This window comes from Tyto alba, unplaced genomic scaffold (assembly GCF_018691265.1).
Source record: "Tyto alba isolate M040663 unplaced genomic scaffold, T.alba_DEE_v4.0 Super-Scaffold_42, whole genome shotgun sequence".
In the NCBI taxonomy this organism is placed as follows: Eukaryota; Metazoa; Chordata; class Aves; order Strigiformes; family Tytonidae; genus Tyto; species Tyto alba.
Genome location: NW_024881318.1, coordinates 23,490,784 through 23,498,247, shown reverse-complemented (window position 1 = coordinate 23,498,247; position 7,464 = coordinate 23,490,784). Strand labels below are relative to the sequence as shown.

Genomic DNA, 7,464 nt, shown 5'->3' with positions numbered 1-7,464 from the left:
AGCAGCATGAGATTAGTTTCATGCAAATTCTGAAGCAGATGGTTGAAATGAACTCAAATTATTACCAGTTGTTGGCAGTGTAACCTGCACATACACAGTATTCTCTAATCTTCAGTAGAAAAATAATCCAAGCAGTGTACTTTTGTATCTTTTCATATATTCCTCTCTGACATAAAAACTCATTCACAGAAAACAAACAAAAAACAAATCAACAAAACAAACAAACAAACAAACTCCAACCCAACCCTATGCTTTTAAAATATTCTAAACAGAAGAAGAAAACAACTTTAAGAATTTGCTAAATACTTGTCACATGGAGTGGGAATACAGCTTTGAATAGCAATTGGTTAGAAGAGAATACAGGGAAGAAAAAACAAATCTCTAATAAAAGTAAATCTAGGAGATAAGAGTGCATACACATCCTTTCAGTCTGACAGAGTCCTGCGGGACACCTCTCCCAGAGTGCCAAGGCTCCAACAAGGCTTAAAGGAGAAGGAAACTTGGGAAATTCAAGGCAAAATGTCAAAGTGGCAATGTGGTAATGAGGAATATGTATGTGTACTGAGGTGAAATGCTTTCTGGAAAGCAGCTAAGAACAGGGCAAAATCCAGGGACAGTGGGAGGCACCAGTGTAAGAAATAATTAAGTGTGGACAGGTGTTGTCACCATCACTGTAAAGATATAACTTCGCCTTTTGAGTAAGGCAAGCACTATCAAGGTTTTGAGTTACTTTTGGATAAGATGGAAAGTGGGAAAACCTCACTATTTACTCATTAAAGAATACACGGCATGCCTTATAAGGGCTGTTTATCCCCTGATTATTGGCTGAAATCCAACTCTAATAAATTACATTTTAACTATGATCATTATGTTCACCTTATTGTTTCAAACGGGCGTTTCTCCACTCTGCCTTGACCAGGGCAGCACAGTGGCAAACAAGAAAACACCCACCACTCCTCACCCCAGAGTGCTAGGTAATTCAATGCCTATATGCAACACAGACTTATGCACAGTATAGAGGCTCTCCTAGAAGTGCTAAATTCTGAAATCAGGAATTCAACATGCTGACTGACATCTGTGTTTTCTTGTGATCTGCTCTTAAAAATCTTTTTGCACTTAATCATGGTAAGTTGACCTGATTGTAAAAAGCATAAAACTTACTGAAGGTCTCAGAAAGACACTCAGTTACCTCTTGCACAAATTGTTTCTCAGTCTGTCTAAAATACAGCTCTGGAGGGAAACATGAGACTTTTAGCAGTTTTCAGTGGGCTTGTTTCCCCTAAGTCATAAGGAGCAGCACCCAGGGTTTGTTATGAAACAGAAGCCTTTGGCCTCAAATTAGCATCGTGCAACATTTGGAACATCAACTGTTGTACACAAAGAAACTTCTGTTTGGGAACACACTAAGTTTTTGCAAGCCAAGGAGTTTCCTTGTTGCACAAAACCTGTGACAGTGTCATGAATAACCAACAATTTTCAACATGTTAGAGATAGGAATCTGCCGTGCCCCTGAGTACATAACCTAGACATCATCATCCGCGAACAGAATAAATATGAGCGATAACACAGTCCGTAGCTTCTGGTCTTGACTAAACATGCAAAAAGAGCTTTAATAGTGTATACAAACTAGATTCTCCCTGTCCTGTTCTATGTAGAAAGACTTATCCTCACCTTGATCTTCCTTTCATTCTTTCCATTGTGAGAAAGGGAAAACAAACCTGCTCCTTAGCCATAATCCTTTTCTGTTTACTCCTCTGTGTAATGGAGAAGTCCAGTAACTAAACGAGGACAGAGTCTGAAGTCTTTTTAATTCTTGTTTCCTAGGTACTGCTGAAAATCTGCTACTGTTTCTGTTGACTGTAGAAATGCTTTGCCATCTTGCTGATGTTCAGTTCTTACTTCATAGCATAACAGGTGTGCCTCTTACAAGAAATTCCACCTCAGAAAATTAGGATGTCATATCATTTTCAGGAGAGCAAAAGCCAGGTAAAACCATAATCTCTTACAGGGAATTCTGTGGGTTTAGCTCAGACACTGGGATTGTCTAGTCTCACTGTTATTTAAGTATTTTTCTTTGTGGCTTACCTATTCATTTCATCATTCATTTCCATGGAAAATGTTTTTAAAGATTTCTTCCCTCACATTTCAGTTCACACAGAACTAAACTTTTGTTAAAAATGTATTTTGGATCCACAAAACTTAAGATTATATTTTGACGTAGGTGTCAGACACATTATATAAGAGCAGGGCTGTTCTTAAAACTCCTTTTTCTGCCAAAGCACGTAATAACAGCTCTCTGTTACTTTTTTTTTTTTTTAATTTATTTTTGTAAGAACTAACAATACTGATCTTTCTTCTAACAGCCCTGCACTGTCTAGTCACATTCATCACAGTTATCAGTTTTCTTCCTATAGCATCTGCTCATGAACGGGGAACCTTTCGGTCTAGCCACCATATGATCCAAAGCAAAAAGGTGATCTGTTCCCAAGGAGTTTTCAAATTAAGTATGAAAGACAAACAAAGGACATAGCAATCAGCAAGCTAGATTGCAGTCTGCTGCCTTGATTTGTTTTTTTCTTGTCACTAGTTTGTACATCTTGGATTAACTACTAAAATCAGTTAAATTTATGACCTCAGGTAGTCTTTAAAATAGCGATACTTTGATGTTTAATTTGGATATTCTTAGGATTTTTCTGCCCTTGAATAAGTCACCATTATTTCATACCTCAATTTTTCCCAACTGTAACTGGGTAACAAATTCATTTACCTACCTCAGGCCTGACGCAAGGCTGAGGGATTTAATATTACTGAGTTTCCAGGTGAACCCTTGCTCAAAGCAAATATAGTAATGAAGCGAACAAGACCTTTTAAACCTCTTCTCATACATCACTTGTGAAGAGCTACCAAAATGATTGTAGCTGTCAGCTGTTTTTCTTATATTCTTCCAGACTGCTAAATTGACAACATAGCTCTCACCCACATCAGCGGTTACATCTATTGTAATCACCATTATCTGTTCCCTCACCAGGGGAAAGCAACTGTACCATTTCAGACTCAGGAGACCAGCTATAGCTTAGTTTTCTTTTACCCTACCGCTACCACTGGCTGTTACACCTCTTCCAGCCTAGGCGCTTATTATTCCTTCTGTTCTGTGAGACAAAGTCATGGGGCATGAGGAAATCTGTTAGTAAACTGTGGAAGCTTTTCTCTACTGGAAGCTATAGATTTCCAAATTACAAGGGAACAGATGCAAGAGTTTCACTCGTATTTTTGTCTCTGAGGACAATATAGCAACTTACTGAAAGGGACCATGAAGGGTAAGGATGGAAGAAGGACCACTTCCTCACTCCCACTGAAGAGGACTCCATGGTTATTCTTTTTCTATGCCTGCTGCTCTGTCATCCTTCTTCTGCCAACAGCAGAATCATACAGTACCAACAATAAACTGCAGTTAGTAGAGGACAGTAACATGACAACAGCATAAACATTCAACTATCAGCAAACATAAAAACAAGGCCAAGTTTTGTTAGTGTGTCTCAGCATGGCTGTGGGCTACAAACCAACAGTCTCACATGATCAGTATATCCAGCACATACCACACAAGCCTTATGAGGATCCTGTAGAAGAAGAGCAGACAAGAGTGATGCAATTTGACAGCTAACACTGGAAAACTGCCTCCCTGAATAATCGCCAGACAGGCAAGGAACTGGGAGGAACACCCTTCACAGAGTACCGTACTTGCTTCCTCCAGAGCCAGTGCATATCTGCATAATAATTTCTGGGTGTGCTAATGGCATCCAGCCTGACACGTTCTCTCCCTCCTTTTTATTTCTGTTTCTCCCACCCTGCCCCTCTAGTAATACTGTCTGTATCCTTTCACTCACGATGGCTAGCAATGGTGGCAGTGCTGTTCCTCTTCCTAAATACGTCCGTCAGACCTGTCAAGACCCTCATAGCTGTTGGAGAGAATAAGAAGACTCATCAGCTACATTAGTGCCTAGTTCATCATGTGATCCCTTTATGCCCGGCCTGTCAATTTTCTAGCACCATGGCAGAAACGAATCAAATAGCTTTTTGCTATAATGATGTCAGGGAGTCCACAGACTATCTTAATGATAGTTATGGGATCTTTTATATCCAAACAGTCAGATCTTTAACATACCCACCTTTTTAGAAAAGGCTGCATATTTTTTTCCCCTAATCTTGTAAATTTAAGTTATTCCCTCCAGCTGTTATAATAGGTGCAACACTACTTTACTTCTTGGGTGCCAGTCACAGTCCCTGAGAACGGTGTTTTCAAAGCAACTTAATCCCTGTGTCCCAAGATATCATCTAAACTAAACATCCTCCAAAGCCAGATGATCTGGGCACAAGTAATAAGCATTTGCCTATGATCAGACAAAATATTTTCAACATTGTGTTGCTTCAACACCTTCTCTTCTGTGCATACACAAGTAAATAAGAACCCAGGTGTCACAAAAATGTTTCCCAGTCAGTTTCTGGGAAACAAAAGATTGCACTGGAGAATTCTGAGGAAAGCAACTTTTCAGTCTTAGTATTTGGTTGATATTAAAACCAAACATCTTACTTTTATATTGCATGAGCAGCTGGCTCCAAAAGAAATACAATGAAGTAAAATATATATTTGCAAAACAAATTTCTTACCTTTCCTGAGATCTGATTTACTGATGAAAAGGTATTTCAAAAAACATTCTATCTATTCCACATGATAAACCTGCTTCTTGAATTTGGTTGCTGTTTCTGGCATTTATTTATCATTCATAGGGCTCTTGCTGCTCTATAGCACAGCTTCCTTCGCTACGCCTGATTCATTTACATTGTTATGATGTTTGTAGAGATTAACAAATCTCACCTATCAGTAAATCAATAGTAGATAAATCCTCTGCTTCCTGCATACTTACCTTTCTTCTCTTAGATACTGACATCACAGAAAATAGATGTTGTATTAGTTGATCATCTTTGACATATGCAAAGTTAATTTGCATGTAATCTAAAAATATGTATAACATATATGTTGCTTCTTTAATAGATTGGGTTTATATTTTGCAATTTTAATTTTGATGATTTAATTTCATCCTGCTGATGTAATTTAAAAACATTGTCAGGGTTCAAAATTTATCTGACTTCACATGCCCTATGTGTTCATGCTATGAAAGGCCTTGAGAAGCAAAGAATGACTTTGACAGATTAAGTTTGTGTGGACATGGGGGAGGGCAGTAATGTAGTGCTTGCCAAGGTAGGATACATAATTTATTTTGACAGATTGCCTATCTTCCTTGTTTTTTGTGGTTTAAGTCAGAATTTTTCAGATTTTGAACAAAGGCTCACAAGTCTCAAGAGCATAACTGACCACTTACTGTTGAAGGTATTAAACACAAAAACCACTTCCAGTGAGCTGCGTAACTGCTTTTCAAGGACAGTGCCTTAATCAAGTTTATCGTGCACAATACTAACAGTGAAAATCAGATCGGTTCAAAAATATATGTCATTATTTTCTCTTGAATTTCATTAACAAATGAACACTACTGAGCTGCTGCTCTTAATTTCCTGTCTTCTAAACACAAGATTTGGGGGTGATTTTATTTACAAATGTTACCATCATTTTATTTATATTAACTTCATTAGGTAGTATTTAACATCTTAATCATTAAGCTGCATGAATCGTCTGCTTTATGTTGAAAAGAACAATCTTCCTTTCAATTTCTATCCAAGATAAGAATGTGCCTTAACACATTTACATATCAGTCACAGAAGTCTTGAGATTACAACTATTTGTTTGCTGTGTTTAACCAGAACAATGCATCCTTCTCAGGGCAGTAACATACCTTTCAATCTACAGTAAGAACTACTGCAGGTCCCCTTCTAATAACTTCTTTCACCCTCTGGGTCATACCCATGTATATTTTAAGCATGGAGAGATACCAAATGTAAAAATTAAATGCATGTTGACGAAGCTAATTGAAGAAAATAACACCTATTTTTTTTAAGTTTCTAAACACAAAACATTCTGAGTTATTCCCAAATTCCTTTGTGTATTCTAATGCCCCGTGTTCACTATGAATTGTGACAGTATAATGTGACATTCTTTTTTGCAGAGAACTCAGATTTATTTGGGTATGGTTTGGTGGAAAAACTTACACATAGTTGCAGCAACATTTTGTTTTAGGTATGAGGAAAGCCTAGCTCCCCATGTCAGTTAAGCTACAGGTGGACATTAAACTCATTAAACCCTAAGAAAAGGTATTTTTCTCTTCATATGTTAAAACAGGCTCATAGTCCAGGTTAATTCTTTGTTATTTTAGCCTACTAATTAGATTTTAATAGAATGCCATTCACTGCATCATTAATCAGTACACAGCTCTCTTCTCTCCCTGACTAGCAGAGTCCCTACTCTTTTCCACATTTCAAAAAATTCCTCCCACCCCCCGCCCCAATTTTTAGAACTCAACTTCATTTTTGGGACTCTTCAGTCTCAACGCAATGGTCAGATACATACTTCTATAGAGCATTATGCATTCTCTTTCAGATTTTGAAGGATTTGGGGTAGTATATACACTACTATGTGAGAGTCGAGATATCAAAGAACATCACAGCTCATTTTTTCATCATTCTAGATTACCCAATGTTTGAAGGAAGCTGAAGAACATCAAAAAAGTATTACTTGAGAAAATGAAAGAAGAATGTGGCCAATTAGAAATGCCTGCGGAAAGACAAAAATCCTATTTTTTTAAAATACAGAATTTCCTCTAATATGGGTAGTATAAAGAAACTTATGTCTAAAATAAAACAGGACTATTTCTCTAACTCATGTAAACATGTGTGTTAATCAGACAATAAATGCAAAATTCTCTGTGAGTAATTTTTTCCCTTAAAATTATCCTTGATTCTTATTTTTCGTTTTAAAACTATTACTATTGGCAGAATATTAGAGGTATGTAACAAACTCCTGTCTCCTTCCTCCTTCTGTCTCTTTTTAAAGTACTGAAAGAAGAGAAGCTGAATTCCAATGCATTTTGATGATGTCATGAAAGCCAAAGTTGTAACTATAAAAAGAAAATGTTCCTATTTCCCCTGCCCCCAACAAAGCATGAGATAAATAGCTACTCTCTGGAATAAAGATTCTCATCTGAGACTTAGACTAGCTTTATAAGCCTGTCAATTGGTTTGTTTAAAACCATAACTGAAGGGAGATTTGATGTCAGATGCATGTTATAGAAATACGCAGTAAACAGTGTTGGTACATGGAAAGGGATTCCAAGCATCTTATTTGAGTTATTGCACCACACCAAAGACAACAGAAGCTGCCCTGAGATTGAAGTGTATGGTGCTTTCGAAGCGGATTAATTGTGAATTTTCAGAAGGTCGTAGGTCTGAATTCCACTGATGTCTTGCATTTGAGTCTTGACTCAGAAGATGGGAAAGTGTGAATGAAAATATTGCTAG

At 37.3% G+C, this 7,464-nt stretch overlaps 1 long non-coding RNA gene across 1 annotated transcript; it reads left to right on the top strand.

Moving 5' to 3' along the window:
* The first annotated feature begins 1,904 nt into the window (after positions 1-1,904).
* LOC116965512 lies at positions 1,905-6,876 on the top strand. The gene is made up of 2 exons (XR_004409414.1): positions 1,905-1,986; positions 6,636-6,876. It is a non-coding gene; the product is annotated as an uncharacterized LOC116965512 (long non-coding RNA).
* Positions 6,877-7,464: the final 588 nt, after the last annotated feature.